This window comes from Schistocerca gregaria, chromosome 7, assembly GCF_023897955.1.
Source record: "Schistocerca gregaria isolate iqSchGreg1 chromosome 7, iqSchGreg1.2, whole genome shotgun sequence".
Taxonomy (NCBI): domain Eukaryota; kingdom Metazoa; phylum Arthropoda; class Insecta; order Orthoptera; family Acrididae; genus Schistocerca; species Schistocerca gregaria.
In genome coordinates this window covers 408,885,234-408,908,419 of record NC_064926.1, presented here as the reverse complement: position 1 = coordinate 408,908,419, position 23,186 = coordinate 408,885,234, and the positions used below count along the sequence as shown (strand labels likewise).

The 23,186-nt window shown below is 40.4% G+C and overlaps 1 long non-coding RNA gene across 2 annotated transcripts in view; it reads left to right on the top strand.

Annotated features, from left to right (window-relative positions):
- Positions 1-23,186, top strand: part of LOC126281999 (uncharacterized) — a 150,539-nt gene that overhangs the window by 97,010 nt on the left and 30,343 nt on the right. For both annotated transcript variants that reach the window (XR_007551316.1, XR_007551317.1), the window contains exon 3: positions 7,121-7,257. This is a non-coding gene — a long non-coding RNA (uncharacterized LOC126281999). The remainder of the gene's footprint in view (positions 1-7,120; positions 7,258-23,186) is intronic.

Below are 23,186 nucleotides of genomic sequence, written 5' to 3'. Positions count from 1 at the left end.
GTTTGCAAGGCTTTGGCTATGTTTATGTTTGCTGTGAATTTCCCTTTGCTTCCGCAGTAGTTTTCTAACTCTGTTGTTGTACCACGGTGGCTCTTTCCCATCTCTTACGATCTTGCTTGGCACATACTCCTTGCTGGAGTTTTTACAATGGTTCTTACAAAAGTTTTACTTATAATCATCTAACATATATCTAGTACCTACTTGTTATACGCCTTCTTAAAAAGCTTTACAAATTTCGGCGCCCTTTCCATGTTATAATTCTAAGGTATTTGGAGTCTTAACGTCTACTCAAGAATCCTCAAATTCGTTTTTTATTTTTGTGTAGTGTCGTGGTGTATAGCATTTTAGTATTTCATGCTGTTAGACTATCTACACTTTATCCCTTCACCTTAATCTATGGTACTATTGGTGTTATTATTGAAACTACTTTCTTTTTCCCACCTTCCTCTCTCTTCATTCTTCTTTCACCTGACGATCTTATCTGCAACATAATCTTGAAATATTGTGCTGATTATTTACCAATAATAAAATTAATCTTCAAACTTTTTTATATGGCTCACATGGTGAAGTCCTAAGGTTTTGCCTGTTTTTGGATTCATTAGTTCCACAGCATTATCATGAGCAATTCGGCTAATTATGACAGGTCCTTTGTATGCAGCGTAAAACTTATGTATTTTGTGTTTCTGTTTGCTGGATAGATGGTGTTTTTTTACAAATACTTTCTGACCTACTGAGAATGTTCTTTTAATTGCTGTTCTATCTCCTCTTTCTTTTCTTTTAATGGCTGCCTTTCTGATGTTGGAGAGTGCTGTTACTATGATTTGTTTGTGCTGTCTACGTGGTACAATAGCAAATCTAACATTTTCTTTGGTTATGTTTGGGGGTTCAATATTTTTAAGTACAGTAACTGGACGTAGTAGTGTAGTGTTATGTGGCATTTCATTTATTACTTCTTGAAAATCTTTAAGGTATATATCCCAAGTGTTGTGTCTTTTGCCTGCATATAATCGGCATAAAGTGCCTATGTCCTTCATAGATCGTTCTGCTGGATTTACGCTAGGTTTGTACTTAGATATGTACACGGGTTTTATTTTGTGTTGTTTTAACGTGTTCTGTCATTGCACTGATTTGTATTGTGGGCCATTATCAGAAATTATTCGTTCCACTCGACCTACTTGTCTGAGAAAATCTTGTCTAAATGCTTTACTTATAGCAAGTCCTGTTGCTCGTTTTAATGGTGTCAAGGTAACATATTTAGAAGTAAGTTCCAAAACGACAAATATGAAAATGTACCCATTTTTGGTAGGTGGGAGGGGCCTCGTCAAATCTGTTGCAGCTATTTGTTTTAATCTTTTAGGGATTATTGGAAACATAGGTGGATGGTTTGGAAAGTGACGTCTTTAGCCCTCATACATTTTTTGCATTTGACTAATACCGTTCTAATTCGTCTTTCCATATTAGGAAAATAGCTTGTTTGTTCTATTTTTAAAAAGCATTTCTTTGGTCCAAAATGGCCATTACTTAAATGTGTATACCATATGTCCTTATTAATTAGTTCATCTGGGATATAAATTAGCCATTCATTCGTTGCAACATTTCGTCTAAAAAATAAAACATTGTTTTTTACGAGATAATGCTGTCGAATGTCTGGAAAATCCTTACTTCTCCACTTGTGTTTGATTCCTAGTATTTCGGGATCCTTGTCCTGTTCTTTGCCTATGTTTTTCAATGCTGTCGTAATGTAGTTTTCGAAAGGTACTTGTTTCATATAGTACATTGTAAACTGGTCTTCTGCTGCTTCCAAACCTATGTTTTTGGATGCACCCTGTGGACATCGTGATAAAGCATCTGCTTATACATTCGCTGGTCCTGGTATGTGTGTAATAGTGAAGTCAAATTCTTGTAGTATTAACATCCATCTGGCTAACCTCCCATGAGTTAGTTTGGCGGATAACAGAAATTCTAATGCTTTGTGGTCAGTATATACTTTTGTTTTCCTTCCGAATAGGAAATATCGAAAACGTTGGAAGCCCCATACAATGGCGAATGCTTCCAGCTCCGTGACTGAATAGTTTTTCTCGCTTTTTGTGAGTACCCGACTGGCAAAGGCAATTGTTCTATATGATCTTAGCCCTGCCTGTTCGTATTCTTGGAATAACACAACTCCTAACCCTGTTTTCGCGCTATCAGTGGCCATACAAAAATTTTGTGTTAGATCAGGATGTGCTAAAATCGGTGCTGTTGTTAGTGCGTTTTTCACTTTTAAAAATTCTTCATTGGCTTGTTGATCCCATACCCATGGCGTGTTTTTTCCATTCAGTGCACATAGGCGTGGTGTTGCGAGAGAGTCGATCCAAATAAATTTTTTATAGAATCCGGTGAGACCTAGAAATCCTGTTGGATTTGCCTGACACCTTACAAGTATGCCTTCTGGGAGCATCACTTCTTTTGTCAGGCAGTGCACTCTGATGTGACAAAAGTCATGACGAAACATCTAATATCGTGTCGAGCCTCCTCTATGGTTCAAATAGCTCTGAGCACTATGTGACTTAAAATCTTAGGTCATCAGACCCCTAGAACTGAGAACCACTTAAACCTAACAAACCTAAGGACATCACACACATCCATGGCCGAGGCAGAATTCGAACCTGCAAACGTAGCGATCGAGCGTTTCCAGACTGAAGCGCCTAGAACCGCTCGGCCACTTTGGCCAGCAAGACTCCTTTTCCCCAGCCAAGTGTGGATTGGACTCAACAAGTCGTTGGGAGTCCCCTGAAGAAATATTGAGCCAAGCTGCCTCTATAAATGGTTCAAATGGCTCTGAGTGCTAAGTGACTTAACATCTGAAGTCATCAGTCCCATAGAACTTAGAAATACTTGCAGATAACTAAACTAACGACATCATAGGCATCCATGCCCGAGGCAGGATTCGAACCTGCGATCGTAGCGGTCGCACGGTTCCAGACTGCAGCGCCTAGAACCGCTCAGCCACATAGGCCCATGATTGGGAAAATGTTGCCAGTGCAGGATTATGTGCTAGAGTAGACTTCTCTTTTATATTCCATAAACGTCGGGCGATCTGGGTGGCCAAATCATTCCCTCGAATTGTCCACAATGTTCTTCAACCAAGTCGCCATCAGTGGCGGCCCGGTGACATGGCGTATTATGATCCATAAAAATTCCGTTTTGTTTGGGAACATGAAGGCGTTGAATGCCTGACATGGTCTCCAAGTAGCCGAACATCGGTTCAGTTGGATCAGAGGACCCATTCCATTCCATGTAAATACAGTCTACACCATTACGGAGTCACCATCAGTTTGCACATGAATTGACAACTGCACTCCACGGCTTCGTGGGGTCTGCTCCACACTCTAACACTACTGTCAGCTCTGTCAACCGAAATCGGGACTCATCTGACGAGGCCGAGGTTGTACTGTCGTCTAGTTTCCAACTGATGTGGTCCGAAGCCCAGGAGAGGTGCTGCAGGCAATATTGTGCTCGGTACACGCGTACGTCTTTTGCTACCGTAGCCCATTAACTACAAATTTCCCGGCATTGACCTAACAGATACTTCGTGGTACGACCCACATTGATTTCTAGGGTGATTTCAAACAGTATTGATTGTATTTCAGCACCGACGTGTCTACACAAACGTGGCCGCTTACGCTCGTTAGGTGAATGCCGTCGGCAGCTGCATTGTCCGTGGTTAGAGATAATACTTGAAGTTTGGCATTCTCGGCACATTCTTGACATTATGGGCCTCGGAATACTAAATTCCCTAAGGATTTACAAAGTGGCATCGCCAATGCGTGCAGCTCCAACTACCGTTCCGCTTTCAAAGTCTGCAATTTCGTGTCGTGCGGCCTTAAACTTGTCGGATGCCTTCTTATATGAATCATCTGAGTACAAAAAACAGCTCTGCCAATGCATTGCGCTTTTATATCTTGTGTATGCGATACTACCTCCATCTGTAAATATGTATATCGCTTTCCCGTGACCTTTGTCACCTCAGTTTATATAATTGTGAAGATTGGATTCTATCCTGATCAGACAGAAATTGTTCTTGTTTTTACGCCCAAACACTTTGCGGTGTAGTTTTACAACCGTCAGTGGGTGCATTGAGTTGATTATTACCAAATGTGACAGCCTGGTATTGGCAGTATAGCTGATATCGTACTCCAAGTAGTAACTTTTTTATCCCGCTTTTTCAAACTTCTGTATCGACTGTGCGTTCCAGCACGCAAGACGAATTTATGCTTGATAAAGATAGAACCATTAATCGATAATGATATAGACTTATACTTTAATACATAGTTCTCTGCGTGAAAGTATGTAAGAAGTAATATACGAGTATTAGTGGCTGACACTACCCACATTGCTAGCGAATCTAATAACTAAAGAGGACACTTTTGACTTTCAAACAACACATGCTACCAAATTACCACAAAAGATGGATATACAGAATGGAATAAGGTACCCTGAAGAAGTGATTTCAACTTATCCCTGGAAATTTTGTTTAATACGTGCCAGACTTTTATCGTTTCGCTTTCAAGATCGAGGATTTTTTGTTGCTACATATAGAATTGTATTCTGAGAATGTCTTACAGTTTCAACAATGTGAAATATAGTTTCTTTTATCTTTTAACGGTGATACCACTGTTAGATAATTTTATTTAGGGAAGCTCCAAGTAGTCAATCAACGATTAAGACAACTCTGTAGCCTGCCACATTCATTGTTCACCTACATGCAAACGAGATTCTACAGAAGTGGCAACAGATGAAGTCACATAGTGTGTGGTTGGTGGATTATAACAATAATCATAATCGATGCGACGAGGAACTACCGGCAGTATATCCTGAAACAGCACGGTATATACAATGGCGGAAAGAAGTTTGGGGGTAAAAAGGAAACTGTATCACTTATAACCTTCTGTCCGATTGGATATTTGAAAATGGATGCTTAGGTCGTCAAAGCAGTAAACAAAGACTTCCTCCATGCTACAAATATGATCCTCTCAGTGCTGTAGAAAATTAAAATTTGAAAATATAATAGCACGGTAGAATAATAAACGATAAAATAGCCGATTACTCAAGATTGACTAATAAAGCTGCGGAATCTAACTTCCTTACAAACATCAGCGTCCATAATCTGCAATCACCTGCCAACACAACGCGGCCAAATATAGGGAATCGGCAATCAATATAAAAACCTGTGGAAACGGAAGTATGTGCACTTCGGCCCATGGTAATATCGGACACCCACGTTGTCCAAAAATGGACTTTGAAGAGTCTGCAGAATCTACACCTATAACTTGAAACGCAATAGACAGAAACTCATTTAGAGGAGTGCACGGTACAACAATGTATGTATTCATTGCATTATACGGAGAATGAATTAATTATATCTTGATCCACTTTTGTAAAACCAGTGATTGTTTCTCAGATGAATACATGCTACCTTCGTAAGTTTTTCATTTATGATTAAAAGTAGAATTAAAACACATAAAATCACATGATATAAAAATGAGTTTACATACAAATGTCAGAAATGTAAGCACTAGTAATTATATCCATATTTAAGACTTTATAAATTTAACTAGTACAGACACTTACGACAAGAGTTTCTATATGAAAGAATGCAAACTTGTTTATTTTCACCACAAAATATATTAATTGCTTTTATTATGGACCCCTTAGTGCATTTAGATATTGCCCTAATTGCTGTATGTAGTTATAACTAAGTTGAAATATTTTTGTCAATAATGCATGTACTGGTTCACATAGCTAAAAATATGGTAAAGTATTGGTGACTGCCACCAGCAAAACCTGACAGTGCGTGGCGCTATGCAGGAAGTTGAGCACCAGTAAAGTACATATGTGTGTTGTAAAGACAGGTAGAAAGTTGCTCATAAGAGCATGTAAACTTCTTACTGGTTCACGAGCTTTTATTTAAAGATTATCCAACCACAAGCTCCAACCAGAATGGCATGGAACCCAACAGTGAACAATTTAGGACTTATTTTGTTACAACAAGAAGATACTAACATCTAATATTCTGAACAACTGGACTTAGTCGTACACATTAATCATTCTTCCGCTAAATGTGGCATTTGTCAACTTGAAGACACTGACATTGTGCAAAGCTTCTTAGTCGTTTTGAAGCAATTGCAATTGAAGATCTGGCAAAGGATGTGCCAATTTGCTTGCTTTCATTTCCTCTCAACTGCAGAAGACAGTCGTACTGAATTTGTACAGAAAAGTAGGTAGTGTTCTTGTAGGACATATTTAATTTAGTGGTATCTAGTTACTGATACGGCTATCATTATATCAATACGACCTATAACGGAGTGGCTCTATAAATAATAATTTTAATATCACGATAATCATGTTTGTAGAACACCAGCTACTTATTAATAAGTACTGAGGGAGATATATGAGGTAATTCCAAACATCAGAATGAAAATTTTGAACTGCTTATGTATGTAGAGAACTTTGTCATAATATGACCGGTGAAATATCAGTAAAAAGTTATAAAAAGGCAATTCCTCTCAAATTTGCGCTGGAGGATCAATGACTGTCTGCTGTAGAAAGCATACTTAATAAACCGAAAAGATGATAAGTTGAGTCAGCAATTCCATTAGTTCAGAATGTCATAATCGTACCCAACGTTCTTTGGGATACGTGTCACTAGAAAGCCCAGATTCTTGAGGAGGCGCCTAGAAGCTCACAGATGAAATACCATGTATTATTAACACTGCTCTTCATATACAACCAATACTTTCTAAGAGATAAATCACCAGCCCGCATCTCGTGGTCGTGCGGTAGCGTTCTCGCTTCCCGCGCCCGGGTTCCCGCGTTCGATTCCCGGCAGGGTCAGGGATTTTCTCTGCCTCGTTAGGGCTGGGTGTTGTGTGTTGTCCTTACGTTAGTTAGGTTTAAGTAGTTCTAAGTTCCAGGGGAGTGATGACCATAGATGTTAAGTGCCATAGTGCTCAGAGCCATTTGAACCATTTGATAAATCACCCAAGAAATGTATAAGACGTTGACTTGTGTAAATGTGATGCATTCACAGGTTGTATCTACGACTCTCTGCTACAAATAAGAAACACTTTCCTTTCAGGTGACGAGGAAGCAAAATGGCCACTCAGGATAACAGCGCAGAAACAGTAGCAGCGGAGCGGCAGCCGCTGCGCCATTCTAATTTCGAGAGGTCTTCCACATTCAGGAGATGGCCGCAGTATATTGCAGTTTTTTTCGGTAGGTCTCTTCAAGCTGCCACGCACATAAGATGACGAAATTTTACTGTTGTTGGTGCTTACCGGCACTGTGTTAATGTTTAATTTATACTAAGTTAACGTGACTGTAGCCAAATGACAATACTATGTCTGATTAAGTTACGGAGATGGCACTCAGACAGAGCAAATGTTCATCTTCAAATGTACATCGACAATTAATTCTAATCCACATCAACCGGAACCCTCTTCCAATTAATTATCGATGGCCTTCACATTGACCTCAATACGCGGCTCTACCATTTACCAGACAGCCTTTGAAATACGTCAGCGTCGCCAAAAAGTTGTATAACTGATCAGCGCGGGAATTGCCAGTTGAGAAAATACGATAGTACTTCCCATTAGATGGTACACAAACGTACCGGATAGTTATAATTAAAGTACAGTTACTCATGGAGATCCAGTGCGGGCTGTAATTAACGCACGACAGCAAAACTTGGTAGCTATGCTAATGCTTTAGTGACAAACCGATATACATTGGGGAAAAATAGTTCCATTTTCGGCCACCAGGTACAAATATGGCGTTTTGCGCTGTATGATGACGGTAAGACATACACTATGTCATTTGATAACACATAATGGTTCATAATAAAATGAAGATTGTGGCTTTCTCTAGTTTGACTTTCTCTGCCAACCTCTCGTTCCTAATCCATTACACATCCTTCTGGTATTCACAGTTCCAGATTTGCAACTGGCTGCAAAAATTAGACCCAGTATTTCTGCATCGTAAATCGGTTCTGCATTAAGGCATCAGCATATATAGCAAGTTTCGCTGCCATACGTTTTTTCAGCCCACACTGTGAGTAGCTACACATTAATTATAACCACCTGGTACTTCCTGTAGACCACGATGAGCGTGTTTTCTTCGAACAAGTGAATATTTCAACTAACTTAATTTACTGAATAACTTTTGGTTCTCTCTCTCTCTATCTCTCTCTTGACGCGCTGTAATGAACTGTAATTGCAATACTGTGAGAACAGAATCAACCAAATACGGGAACTACATTATATTAAAAGCAGCTCAGGCATAAAGAAGCAAAATTTGTGTCGATGAACAGAAGAAGAATTAGGAAATAAGCTAGTAAAAATAGCAGAACAAAGATAAATTTATCTTATTCATGGTGGAGGCTCAATACTTAGATTCTGGTTGCGATACTGTGAGATTCCTGTGGAACATGGACGTCAAGTAGCGTGTCTCCAGTGCTGCTACATACTGGACTAAAGTAGGGGCGACCGGGGCACATTTATGCGGATTTCTTATCGGAATTTATAAAAAGATTTTGTTTACGCTTATCGTGTTAAAAATAGTTTAATGCCATAACATGGTTATTAAAGTATATCTTGGCATGTAAATTTTAACTCAACATTATATTTGCCGGCAGGAGTGGCCGAGCGGTTCTAGGGGCTACAGTCTGGAACCGCACGACCGCTACGGTCACAGGTTCGATTCCTGCCTGGGGCATGGATGTGTGTGGTGTCCTTAGGTAGTTAGGTTTAAGTAGTTCTAAGTTCTAGGGGACTGATGACCGCAGAAGTTAAGTACCATAGTGCTCAGAGCCATTTGAACCATAGTGCTCAGAGCCATTATATTTAAGAGTGCAAATTTTATACAGCCGCAAGTCAAGTGCGTAAACGTGCCTTAGCTATGAGGCTGGTTTACAGTTATAGGTTGCATGTCACAGAACGCAATAATGACTAACAAAATCACAATACTTAACTTTTCAATATAAGTTTTCTTGGCAGTAAACAGAATTAGAGTCTTACTTACACTAATTAACATGAAAAAGCTCAACAATTTTACTGGCAGTAAACTAAAATTTGTCAAACTTCCATTTGTTAGCATAATATGGCCTACTTAGAAGTCTGAATGTTAATACAAGGTCTATTCATTATCGTTGTACGAGTATCTATCTATGTATACAAATGTGCCTCCTGTGGAACGATAATTGTCTTGGGCCCAACGTTTACATCTAAGGCAATGGACAAACTCTTGATTTTTCTTATTGGTTGTATCGTTTTGGTTATTAAATACTAAGACATTTTTATCTTCTTCATCAGACTGTGGAACGTTATAAGAGAAAGGAAGGAGAATTGGATAGGACGTTCGTTGAGGCGGGACTGCTTCATGTATATCATACTCCGCAAGCCAACTAATGGTGTGTGTCGGAGGGTACTTTCGATACCACTACCTGATCCCCCCAGCCCTGTTCCACTCACGAACAGTGCGTGGGAAGAATGATTGTCGATAAGCTCCTGGTGGTCAATACGCAAGATGTATGTGGGGGAGAGTAATATGTGTCTGACTCCTCCTAAAAAGTGTTGTCCCGAAAATTCAGTAGTAAATCTCTCCGTGATGCTTGAAACGTTTGGCAGTAGAATTTGTTTAGCATTCTACGCGCCTATAGCCGGCTAGTGGCCAATCTTTGAGTTGATTGGCAAATTATTGATTTACAGCTTAATGTGATGCTGCGAGAAATGGCCTCTTGCAAGATATCCGTGTCCGTATGCCCACTGCACATAGTTCCGTTCGCAGCAATCGCTCAAGAAATTAGATCGTAAGGATCTGCATTCATAGTCAGCAGCAATTTTTGTCATGTTTGAACTAGATTAACATTAACAGGGTTTGAAGGACGTATAACTTCTATTCAAATACGCCTTTTACGACCTCTGCTTTTATGCCGTTTTACATGGAGGTGCGAGTCATACACTATTCCACCTCCTCATCTTGGATAATCCATGACGATACTCGGACGAATCTGTCAAACCCTTCACTGTGTGGTGATCGGCAAGCTGAAACACGATAGTTATTTTCTGCCATTCTGTTAAATCTGCGTGTCGACAATTTCATTGTGCAGCTTCCGTGTATCCCGCCGGCACATTCTCACCACTTCTCTCCCACTTCTTACGTCAGTAACAGTTTCATTGTTCTTGTACTTCTGTGCCTTAAAATGTATGCGATGTGAGAACATAACGTCTCGGCGTAAGAGAACAGCAACAAAACGGTGTCTAAAACGTCATTTCCACTCCCTAGAAATGGTATCCAATGGCATTTTTGTTAGTAACTGCATTGCAACCGATATCATAATAACAGTCTCGTACTACTCAGGCCTACCAGACCAATTACAGCAAAACATAAATGACAAGATGCTTCGATTGAAACAGGATCTTTCTTCTGGACGATACGCACGCCCAACAAGCTGCTTCGGTAATTAAATACTTATGGATTTGAATTATGGATTGCTGGAACATCTGCCCCAAACAAGGATTTTGGCACTGGCGCTTTCCATTTGTTCCATTTTCTAAAGGAATTTTTGTTTTATAATCATTTCAGTCGTGGTGTATTTCGAGTAGTAAACCGTTAGTAAGTGAAACACAGAGAACAAATGTATTCATGGGCAGAATCTCGGATTGAAGCCACTGACCGAAAATGTGATAATATTAAAAAGAGAGAGTGAATGCTTTGCACAAAAACGTAATATTTAACCACCTGCAGTTAGACATGAAACTTCGGACAAAGTTAACCTCAATTTGTATTTACTAAAGCGTAAATGTAGCAGAATTTAATAATAATAATAATAACAATGAGAAATAATAAAAATTGCACAAAAACGCAATATTTAACCACCTGCAGTTAGACATGAAACTTCGGACAAAGTTAACCTCAATTTGCATTTACTATAGCGTAAATGTAGCAGAATTTAATAATAATAATAATAATAATAATAATAATAATAATAATAATAATAATAACAATGAGAAATAATAATAATAATCCTGCAGACACTTACTTTCAGAAATCCCAAAGCAAGATTATGGGAGATATACCGTTTTGCAAATAAAACAATGTCTGCCAAACAGATTAACTGTCGTCAGCGTTCTTCAGTCTTTTCCTAGACAATGCCTATAGAGACTGGGAAAAAGGAATTAAAAGAAAAGAAATCTCTGGTAATTTACGAACAATAGGTGGTATTAAGACCTCTTATTTAGCTTTAGCTTTCGCTGAAGATTTAGTGTTACTTGTGGGTAGTGCAATCACAGAAATAGAACAGAAAGAAGATTGCAAAACATGTGCTGAAAAAGCTGGACTACAAATCTTTCTTTAAAAGGCTCAGTTCATCTGCAGTAAATTTAAACTGCACAAATTGAACACAAAGTATGGGAAATCATGTCGCTTCAATTCTCAACGGAAGTAGTGAACTCTTATAACTCCATGTAGGAAGAACGAATGATTAAGAGGAAAATTCTTTGCCCACGAAAACTAGTGGACGAATACAGACTGAAATCCCTCAAAGGATCAGAGAAATTATCAAACTTCACAAAAGTTATTAGAAAACGAAAATTTTTAACGCCCTCAGGAACTCCCAGCAACGAAGTTTACTCCCAAAACTGGCATACGTGGCAAAATACAAAATGTACCTTGGATCCATCAAGTAAATATGACCTCGAGGAAACGCAGCTGGAAGCTTTGGAAGTAGAAGACAGGAATATTTTAAGTGAAAATGTGAACTGTTGGGTAGCGCAACTAGACAATGTGGTTTCAAAAATTCCAAGATCCTAGTGGACTGAAGAAAAGGAAATACTGCACGGAGAGAGAGTGAGAGCCACACGGAAGTTCTGGAAAAAACATCTCAAAGCAACAAGTGCCATGCCCTAATAATACTGATAATAATAACCCACTTGATCTTCTCACCTCTTCCTTCTGTTGCCGATACTTCGAAAATTTAAATTCTAGATTTCTCCAGCTGTTTCAATGGCGAAAATTATTCAGAGCTGCATAGCTGCATCTGATCAGATAGAATGATCGGACGATTTATGTATATGTTTAAAGAGGACTGAACTGATTTCCTTCCCTATGCCTTCTCGAAGTTTCCGAGAATTGTCTCAAACTCTGGGTATGGTCCAACTAAACTCCGAGGATTGCAGATTTTGCATCATTAAAGGATAAATTTTAGAAATAAAATACTGTAGAACCATGTTAGTTTTTTCTATCTTTTTTGCATTACAATTGGTAGCTTCCAATAGGAAATCACTTGAGTTTTGCACACAGCAGAACAAAACGCGCCAGTGCAATACCGATAGCAGGAGAACAGACCAGAATAGAGTGAACACGCCGTAGTGTATTATAAAACTCTGATGATTCTTGCTAGTAAGTTAAAGTGGCCAGCGATACTCAACTCAGAACACAATTACATAAAGATATAGTTTTTTTGCACTCAATGTTAAAATTTGTATGTCATTAACAGTTTGTAAGATATACAGCACAGAATCTTTTATATTAGCGATCCAGAATTCAAGTTGTTGTAGTCTTCAGTACGAAAACAGGTTTCATGAGGGTCTCCATGCTACTCTGTCCTGTGGGAGCCTCTTCATCCCTGAATAACTACTACAACGTACATCCTTCTGAATCTGCTTGGTGTATTCATTTCTTGGCCTCCTACTTTGGCACCCACACTTTCCTCTAATACTATAATTGTGATCCCACGATGCTTCAGAATTAGTCTTATTATCCGATTCCCTCTCTTGTTCTAGTTGTGCCACAAATTTCTTGTCTCCAAAAAATGGTTCAAATGGCTCTGAGCACTATGGGACTTAACTTCTGAGCTCATCAGTCCCCTAGAACTTTGAACTACTTAAACCTAACTAACCTAAGGACATCACACACATCCATGTCCGAGGCAGGATTCGAACCTGCGACCGTAGCGGTCGCGCAGTTCCAGATTGTAGCTCCTTGTCTCCCCAGTTTTATTCAGTACCTAGTCATCATTTACGTAACCTACCCATCTACTCTTCAACATTCATCTCTAATACCACATTTCGAAAGTTTCTACTCTCTTTTCGCCCGAACAGCTTTTCGTCCATGTTTCTCTACCATACATGGTTACACTCCAGACAAATACTTTCAGTTAAGACTTCCAAACACTTACATCTACATTCGATGTTAACAAATTTCCCTTGTGCAGCAACGCTTTTCTTGTCATTGCCAGTCTACATTTTATATCCTATCTACTTCGCCCATCATCAGTCATTTAGCTGCCCAAATAGCAAAACTCATTTCAATTTCTCGTTCCCTAATTTAATTCCCTTAGCATTACCTGATGTAACTCGACTACATTCCATTACTCTTGATTCGCTTTGCTTGATGTTCATTTTCATTGATGTTCGTCTACATCTACATGTCCGCAGCTCGTGGTCGTGTGGTAGCGTTCCCGCGCCCGGGTTCCCGGGTTCGATTCCCGGCGGGGTCAGGGATTTTCTGTGCCTCGTGATAACAGGGTGTTGTGTGCTGCCCTAAGGTTAGTTAGGTTTAAGTAATTCTAAGTTCTAGCGGACTGATGACCGTAGATGTTAAGTCCCATAGTGCTCAGAGCCATTTGAACCATTTTGTACCATCTACATGGATATTCTGCAAATCACATTCAAGTGCCTGGCAGACGGTTCATCGAACTACCTTCACAATTCTCTATTATTCCAATCTCGTATAGTGCAGCGGAAAGAATGAACTCCTATATCTTTCCGTACGAGCTCTGATTTCTCTTATTTAATCGTGGTGCTCGTTCCTCCCTATGTAGGTCGGTGTCAACAAAACATTTTCGCATCCGGTGGAGAATGTTGGTCATTGGAATTTCGTGAGTAGATTCCGTCGCAACGAAAAACGTCTTTCTCTTAATGATTTCCAGCCCAAATCCTGTATCATTTCTGTGACACTCTCTCCCATATTTGGCATCTGATGTCCTCCTTTCGAGATAATGTCCATTCCTTTCGATTGCTCTCTCAAGTCCTTTGCTGTCCCTGACAGAATTTCAATATTATCGACAGATCGCAAAGTTCTGCATAGAACTGTAGTAGAATGGCCAGCTGCCGTTTCTGGATGTACTAGTCAAAAGGAAAGCTGATGGATGAATTCGCCACAGTGTGTATAGAAAAACCACACACACTGATATCTGCAGGCCAGCAGCTGACAACGCCGTGCGCAGAAGAACGGGGTACTTAAACATTGGTCTACAGAGCACGAGCATTGTGAGACCAAGAGAGTATACCGACAGAAGCAGAGCATCTTAAAACTGTGTTCTGGAAAACCGGATACACCACAAAACAAATCGAGATGGCACTCAAACCAGCCACTACACCACAGGTTCCCGAAGAAGAGCAAGATGAAGCAAAGAAGGTGGCGTATCTGCCCTATGCTGGTTCTATTCCTGCCAGAATCAGTAGGGCCCTCCATAAACACGATATCGAGTATTTTCTGTCCATACAACAAGATAGGGGCGCTAGTGGTGTGAGTTAAAGACGACCTGGGGCTACGGAAACCAGGGATTTATAATATACCTTGTCAATGTGGCATTTCCCGCATTGGCCAGACGACAAGAACAGTGGATATCAGGTACAAAAAAGACCAGACGCACACAGGATTAAGACAGGTGCCGAAGTCAGCCATTGCTGAACACTGTCTAGAACTAGATCATGCAATGAATTATGATGAAACCAAGATTATAGCACAGACACACAGAATTTGGGACAGTGTTATAAGGGAAATGATTGAGATAACAGTGACTGAAAATCTTATGAACCGTGACATGGGGTTCCAGCTAAGTAGACCCAGGGATTCTACTCTGGGATTGTTAAAAGAGGAACGGGGACAGCTGCAGCACTCCACGAATAGAAGAGCGGGAGGCGCGGGCATGGAAAACGATCACCAGATTGACTGCCAGGCGCAGCGGACCGAAGATGGAACGTCCAGGAGAGGGTCCGACGGAGTACGGAACAGCAACGTTCCAGAAGATCGCAGCAGCGGGCGCGGACCGCAGAGGGAACGCCTGCAACCGCCGGTGGAGGGAGAAGGCAACAGACATAAATACTGGACCAGGTCCACTCGAGGAGCAGTCCCAGGTTGCACCTGATGGAGGTTACGAACTACGTTACCGAAATGTCGAGCCAGAACGACGCTGATATCTGGCAAAGCACCCGCAACCCAAGATGTCATAATATAGGAACTTCAAAGTGGGTTATTTAGAATACTTGTTACCTAGGACTTTATTATATCATGTAAAAATAAATACTGTTGTCAACACTTAAAAATAAACGTACAAATAGGACTACAGCTCGTTCATCCCATCATTTTTATATTCTTAGTGAAAATTATTTATTATAGATTGAAAGAAGATCTATTACAATTTACAAACCTGAAAAATGCTTTAACATCTAACTATTAATGTTGTCTAACATACCTCACTCCACTGTAACAAGAACCGTTACGCACATTTTCGGACATACTAAGTATTAAAAAATAATTTTTAAACAGAAAACAGCACAACGATTTGATTAAATGCTTTTGTATTTTAGCTACGTAATGATGGTCAAATTGTACGCCATTCTCATTTTTTTGAGCAGTTTGGAGCACGTCCTTGCAACATGCGAGTACTGTCACTGCATATCAGCACACATATCGCAGTTATTTGCACAGTGCTGAGCGGGAAAGGAGAACTAACATGGTACTGTACGCAAAGAGATGCGCACCACTTTGACGCTTCGTGTGTACTGATGCGTGCAGGAAGCCGCGACCTTTGTCACTGAACAAACGTACACGTGACATTTCGACGCCAGTGTGAACGAGACTGAAGCAGAGTAGGAACATAAAGCGAAAGTATCAACGTACAAGCTGCTGTTGTGTTTCTTCTGGGAGAACGATTGTGTACTTGCCACGGTCCTGTTCTACACTCCAGTACGGGTCCTGTATTCGAGTCTGCTTGTGTAGGGGACCACAGAGTGACATCGGTCGTTGAGTTATACTGGTATCCTATTACCGTGTGTTTCGAATTCTAGACCATTTCAGAATACGTTTTTCCAAAGCTGCGCTCATTTTGATGAGCTCCTCTGTCACACGGCTGAGCAATTTCTCTGTAATTACTGCTTTTTTGACAAGCTTTCTTAAGGATTGCAGTAACAATCCCCTCTTTGTTTACTTACGTCTTGATTGAGTGGCTGAATTAATGAACTGGGGTGCTGGAAAATAGATAGATGCCGTAAGATCTTGAAATACCCCCTTCTTTCGTTCTTTCTTTAAGTTTTATCTACCCCATTAACTCTCGTTTATACAGGGCACACGTATGTACATTCCAAAAAAAAATCAGTGTCATGGTTCATCTTGATGGCTAACGTACCTTTACTTTACGAGTTGCATTCAAGTTCTAAGGCCACTGATTTTTTTTTTTCTGATTAACTACTCACCAGAAATCGATGAAACTGGCATTACTTCTCGACGTAATCGCCCTGCAGACATACACGTTTTTCACAACGCTGACGCCATGATTCCATGGCAGCGCCGAAGTCTTCTTTAGGAGTCTGTTTTGACCACTGGAAAATCGCTGAGGCAATAGCAGCACGGCTGGTGAATGTGCGGCCACGGAGAGTGTCATTCATTGTTGGAAAAAGGCAAAAGTCACTCGGAGCCAGGTCAGGTGATTAGGGAGTATGAGGAATCACTTCAAAGTTGTTATCACGAAGAAACTGTTGTGTAACGTTTGCTCGATTTGCGGGTGCGTTGTCTTGGTGGAACAACACACGCGCAGCCCTTCCCAGACGTTTTTGTTGCTAGGCATGAAGGAATTTGTTCTTCAAAACATATTCGTAGGATGCAGCTGTTACTGTAGTGCCCTTTGGAACGCAATGGGTAAGGATTACGCCCTCGCTGTCCCAGAACATGGGCACCATCATTTTTTCAGCACTGGCGGTTACGCTAAATTTTTTGGTGGCCGTGAATCTGTGTGCTTCCATTGAGCTGACTGGCGCTTTGTTTCTGGATTGAAAAATGGCATCCACGTCTCATCCATTGTCATAACCGACGAAAAGAAAGTCCCATTCATACTGTCGTTGCGCGTCAACATTGCTTGGCAACATGCCACACGGGCAGCCATGTGGTCGTCCGACAGCATTCGTGGCACCCACCTGGATGACACTTTTCGCATTTTGCGGTCGTGATGCAGGATTGTGTGCACAGAACCCACCAAAATGCCAACTCTGAAGGCGATCTGTTCAACAGTCATTCTCTCCACTTTCTCGATCATGTCGTCAGACCGGCTTGAGCGAGCCCGAGATTGCTTCGGTTTGTTGTCACACGATTTTCTGCCTTCATTAAACTATCGCACCCACGAACTCACTTTCGACACATCCATAACTCCATCACGACATGTTTCCTGCTACTGTCGATGAATTTGAATTGGTTTCACACCACGCTAATTCAGAAAACGAATGATTGCACGCTGTTCAAGTAAGGAAAACGTCGCCATTTTAAGTATTTAAAACAGTTCTCATTCTCGCCGCAGGCGGTAACATTCCATCTGCCGTACGGTGCTGCCACCTCTGGGACGTATTGACAATGAAAGCGGCCTCATTTTAAAACAACGCGCATGTTTCTATCTCTTTTCAGTCCGGAGAAAAAAAAATCGGAGGCCTTAGAACTTGAATGCACCTCGTATTTTAAAATTTCACCTTAATGCGTTTCGGTCACAGCCGTTACCAGAAACTGTCAGAAAAAGAAAACAAATCAGATATTACACAATGCAGTGACAAAAATAAAAAAAAGAAGAAGCAATATTGGGATACCTCCTCATACCTTGTCGGCCCTCCTATTTCCCGGCGTAGTGCAGCAATTTCTCTGTAACAGTATGAAATCAACAATTCGCTGGAGTCCCCTGCAGAAATACTGAGCCAATTTCCCTCTATGGCCGTCCATGATTGCGAAAGTGTTCGTGGTGCAGGACGTTGTGCACGAGTTGACCTAATATGTCTCATGAACGTTCGATGGGATTCGGATCGGGCAACCTGTGTGGCCAAATAATTCACTGGAGTTGTTCACAATGCCCTTCAAACCATTCGCGGATAATTATGGCCCTATGACATGTTGCATCGACGGCCATAAGAAGTCCGTCATTGTTTGGAAACATGAAGTCCCTGAACGGCGGCAAATGGCCTCCAAGTAGCCAAACACAGCCATTACCCTTAAATAATCGGTTCGGTTGGACCAAAGAGACCATGCCATGCCATGTCAATAGAGCCCACACCATTATGTAGCCACCACCAGCTTACACAGCGCCTTCTTTGACAACTTGGTCCATGGCTTAATTGGGTCTTCGCCCCACATTAACCCTACCATCAGCTCTCACTAAACACAATCGGCGGCATTCTGATTAGGCCACAGTTTTCCTTTCGTCTAGGGTGCAACAGATATGGTCACGAACCCAGGAGAAGGGCTGCAAGCGATGTCGTGCTGTTAGCAAAGACCCTCACTTAAGTCATCTGCTGCCACCACAATGTCCTAACGGATACGTTCGCCGTAAGTCCTACTTTGATTACCTCGGTTACTTCGCGCATTGTTGCTTGTCTCTTAATACTGACTCCTCTAAGCAGCAGCCGCTGCTCTCAGTCATTCAGTGAAGGCAGTCGGCCACTGTCTGGTGCTTGGTGAGCAGTAATACTTGAAATGTGGTATTTAAATTGTTCAAATGGCTCTGAGCACTATGGGACTTATCATCTGAGGTCTTCAGTCCCCTAGAACTTAGAACTACTTAAACCGAACTAACCTAAGGACATCACACACATTCATGCCCGAGGCAGCATTCGAACCTGCGACTTTAGCGGTCGCGCGGTTCCAGACTGAAGCGGCTAGAACCGCTCGGCCACACCGGCCGGCAAATGTGGTATTCTTAACACACTCTTGATACTTATGTTATGACTAGTGCTGTTCCTTGAGCCACCCTGCTTGAAATAAGACTCTGTGACCATTAGGTGGTGTTTAAACCAATAGAAAGTATCAATGTTAATTCCAATTAGAGTCCACAAATTAAGATACAGTCATTTAATACAAGTAAAAAGTAACTAATGGCAACCCTCACGCTAAAATTCCTAATAAAGTCTACTAATTACGCATATAGTCGCAACATAAAAACTAATCTACAAAAATAATGAACAGGACCTGCAACGTTAAGAATTCAAATTATGGCACGTACCAAGCATACAGACAGAGCTTGACCTAACTTTACCCTTGTTGTAAGGTATTTAAATTCATATTGCAACCACCTTTACTTTCTTAAGTTGGGGATACAAAATGTAAGGACTTTATTTTAAAATAAATAGCAAGGGATTACAACATTAACATCTCGCGGCTGTTGTGTATCTGCCGAGGCCCATAGACGGTCGGTCAACACACGAAGCACAACAGGCAGGTATCCTCCTCGGCACACCCCCGCTGCCCCCCTCTCACGGAACTGCTACATAGTTAATTCTTGGAAAATATCAAAGGACCAATGTGCTCTTGAGCTTGCTTTTAAGGTCCCTTATTATTTTGTCCAACTGATCTCTTTTCCAATGTCCAAACAGGGACAAAATATGCTGCAGAAAAAGTGGTAGCATTCAGGGAGTTAATGTTCCGTATCTTTAACACCTAGCTCCCTTTTTCATGTCACAAACTTCCCCGCCCTCCGAAATGACGTATGACTTAATGGCAGACCAGCAGTGCATACAGGTAATTCGGTCACTTCAGGATGTAGTGAGTGTCATCGTGTACGGACGTGTACGGACGTGTTGCCTCAAACTCTACCTCCAGACATTCTGAAAACAGTCCCAGTGACTGAACGTTCGATGCAGAGGAACAAATTCACGTTTGATTATGAGAACTAGTGCCACAAAATCAAAATGAAATGTTGTAAGACCTTGTTTTTCAGTATTATTTATGATATGGGAGTAGCATTTAGCTCGTTTTTGAGCATTTAGCTACTTTTTCAATCAGAGAAAAACTGAAATTTTTGGCCGTGTTCTTTGGAGCAATGTCAGTACTGTATGCGCTTATCTGATTCACACGGAAGACATTATATTCTGTAATGGTCTTTATTGCAAGGAAAATATCTATGGAGTCTTCACAAAGATCTAGCAATCACTGATTTATCCTGTGGTTAAAATCTAAGTACTGGACTGCATAAGGATAAGTTTTCGTAATTCCTCAGTTCAAAGTATCTGATCACAAAGAAAAATAATTCTTTATGAAACTCACCTTCGACTACATTTTGACTGTATTGGCCCAGAACAGTTTCAGAGATAGCCGTTGGCTTCATTCTTCCACTGTATGTTAGATGCAGTATTACTGACTGGGTGACACAATTTCATTTGCCAATCCATTAACTTTTTTACACTGTGATAAACAGATGCAACTGCAGCCCGTATCACGGCATCTACTACAGTATTTTTTTTTAAAGAAAGTTGTTGCTGTTTTACTATTATAGCACTGCTATGGTGGCAGGAAGCGTTTCTGTGTCTTCTGCTCATCCATTACAGCTTTTATTTTTTCAAATTTTATCGGAAACGTGGCGGGGCAAATTACAACCTTTTCAAACAAGTCGTTTTCTTTTATCAGTAATGTAGAAATATCTCTGTTTTCTAACCAGACTCTTATTTAAGAAATTGCGTGTAACCTCTCTGTATTGAATTTTACGCATGTATTCCGACCGTATTGTAATATCTTTGACGGGTACACGCTTTGGTGTGGCGCCGTATGTTTACTGTTGTTCTTCAAGTGCCCTTGATGCTCAATTTCTTTATATTTCAGTTGAATGGATCACAATACTTCATTGACAGCTGTTGATATGTCCTATAATACGCGATGTACTATGCCATTTTTCTGTAGCATGATGTATGAGATGTAAAAGAAAGTTTCTTTTCTTTTTTTTTTTTTTTTTTTTTTGCTAAACGGCTAAGGATTTTGTATTTTTCGTCAGTAATATGAATTGTTTCTTTTTGTCAATGTCGTGTAGTCCCTGAATGATGGTTGACAATCTGAACTGGTCGGAATAAACCTGTAAAATTCAGTACAGCAAAGTTAGTATGCATTTTCCAAAATATATTCGTGCTGTAAAACGTAGCCTTAAAAAGATGTTTGCGTATCTTTTAACTTTCTTTTTCGGAACAGACGAATTTGAAGAACCATCTTCATTACTAGAGAATGGGAAAAATATCTTTTTTTCCGAAAGCCGATCATTTCTAACTCTGTAATGCTCAAAATGGACATGAGATCTCCTGTCAAGTTAACTTCCTAGTAATGTAACGTGCAAATGTGTATTTTGAAACATGTAGAAATGCACAATGAGTGGGGGAAAGAAGTTCACACACTATTCTTTCTCTTCGTTTGCATGGTTCGGAAATTCGGGAGAAGGCGGGATAAAAGTGTGTGCCGAAAATGGCTCTGAGCACTATGGGTTATAACTTCTGAGGTCATCAGTCCCCTACAACTTAGAACTACTTAAACCTAACTGACCTAAGGACATCACACACATACAAGCCCGAGGCAGGATTCGAACCTGCGACCGTAGCTGTCGCGCGGTTCCAAACTGTAACGCCTGGAACCGCTCGGCCAATCTAGCCGGCGTATGTGCCGAGAGCTGTTACATACCATATGTTAGAGGTATAGTAACGCTAAGCTTTGCTTTGTATTATGATAAAGCTATACGTTATAATATTTTATCAACACGTTTGTCAAGTTTAATCTCTGTAGATTAATTTTTATGAAATGACAATATGATTAATATGTGACCTAATTTGGCTTTTTAATGCGTCAAGTAATTTTTTATCCTTTTATTTGGTAATGTTCCTTTCAATCTGCATAAAAATTGCGCACTGTTATTTGCAACGTGTTTCAAATTACGCCCTTGGGTGGATAATGGTGCCTGCAAGTAAATTTTAAGCTTTTATATACGGCAACATTCTGTCGTCCCCGGTGAGGAGTTCGTAAATACTGTGTATCTGTTGCAGACATGGTGCAAGGTTATGTGAATATCATTTAAAGGTGCATCACTTTCTTTCGACTTTGTGGCGGTATTATTTTTATCATGCAAGCGAAAGTGGCTTGTAGCCAGAAAGAGACAGTCTTGAAGGTGAATTATTATTCAAATGTATTAGCGAATTCTTACCTGTGACATTGAAAACTGACGTCTCTTTTTTGGAAAGAGAACGCCAGGCTTTAAGTTTTTGATGGACAAGACTAGAAGAAGAAGCAAACAGCCGCTCCTGTGCCAGTGAATAATATACGATACGACAGTTTCGCTCACTTGCCTGAGTAAGGGACAAAATTCAGATGTTGACCTTTCCGTCAGCAATATTCGACTGTACATATGAAGAAAATGTCGAACGATTCAGTGGTTTGTACCAAAATCGAATTGTTTTAAGAAATTTGAGATACAGTAGGGAAAAATGGTGCCATTTTTCAGCTAGACGCTAATGCGTCTTTTGTGATCGACGATGCTTACAGGTAACATATTATATTTTGAAACAATATGTGCAACATTGTTCGCACGGCCATATACTTCTAATTTAAGTATTAGTACTTTTTCTTCACCGTATTTCTGGGTGTGTTGCACGGTAATAAGTCTAAGCGCAATTTCTACTCGTCATTATTAATTTAAGTGTGACATTTTCAATTCGTAGTTTGTTCTGTCATTATGTAACCGTATACTTAATTCGTAGACCTTAATTTGAATTTAAAAGTGAAAAGTCGTATTGTTTTTAAAGTCACCTATGGCCGAAGGGGTTTATTTAAGGCAGGCAGCCTCAATGAACATTTCATTGTAATTATTGTAGATATATAACGTCTCTCTTGTTTTGTTTATCAGACATATTCTGATGATGGCTGTGGCCGAAACGCGTGAAGACGTACTTTTAAAATAAAGACATATTAGCGATGAAGACGGGCAGTTACAGTGACGTTTACGTATGATGATTTTATGTCATTTGTAGATCCCTTTAAAAGATGACACTGGTCGCTTTGGAGCACTGTGGAGGGTGTAGAACTGTTACCAATGATCACGTGACTGTACCGCTGACGTAAATCATGGCAGTGAAGTGATGTGCATCTGG